Here is a 618-nt window from a genome sequence, read left to right as displayed (position 1 = left end):
CGGGTCCGGGCTGGGGATTCGAACCCGCCACCTTAGGTGTACGTGGCTGGCGCCTTAGCCGGTTGAGCTATAGGCGCCGAGCCAGGAAATGTTTTTAAGAAGTAAAATATCTTACTACTTGAGCTCAGGAGTTCAAGATTAGCCTGAGTAAGAGCCAGACACCATCTCTACTAAAGATTCTTTCTTTTTTTCTTTAGAGACAGAGTCTCACTTTATCGCCCTCAGTAGAGCACCTGGCACCACAGCTCACAGCAACCTCCAACCCCTGGGCTTTGGCGATTCTCTTGCCTCAGCCTCCTGAGTAGCTGGGACTACATACAGGTGCCTGCCACAATGCCTGGCTATTTTTTGTTTGCAGTTTAGCTGGGGCAGGGTTTAAACCCGCTACCCTCAGTATATAGGGCCTGTGCCCTACCCACTGAGCCAAAGGCACTGCCCGATCTGTACTAAAAATAGAAAAACTAGCCAGGCACTATGGTAGGGGACCTGTAGTCTCAGCTACTCAGGAGACAGAGGCAAGTGGATTACTTGAGCCCTAAAGTTGAGGTTGCAGTGAGCTATGATCACACCACTGCTCTTTAGCCTGGACCACAGGGCAAGACACTGTATCAAAACAAA

Source organism: Otolemur garnettii, unplaced genomic scaffold (genome assembly GCF_000181295.1).
Source record: "Otolemur garnettii isolate 467f Iridium unplaced genomic scaffold, OtoGar3 scaffold00111, whole genome shotgun sequence".
Lineage (NCBI taxonomy): Eukaryota > Metazoa > Chordata > Mammalia > Primates > Galagidae > Otolemur > Otolemur garnettii.
This window is presented reverse-complemented; position numbering follows the sequence as displayed.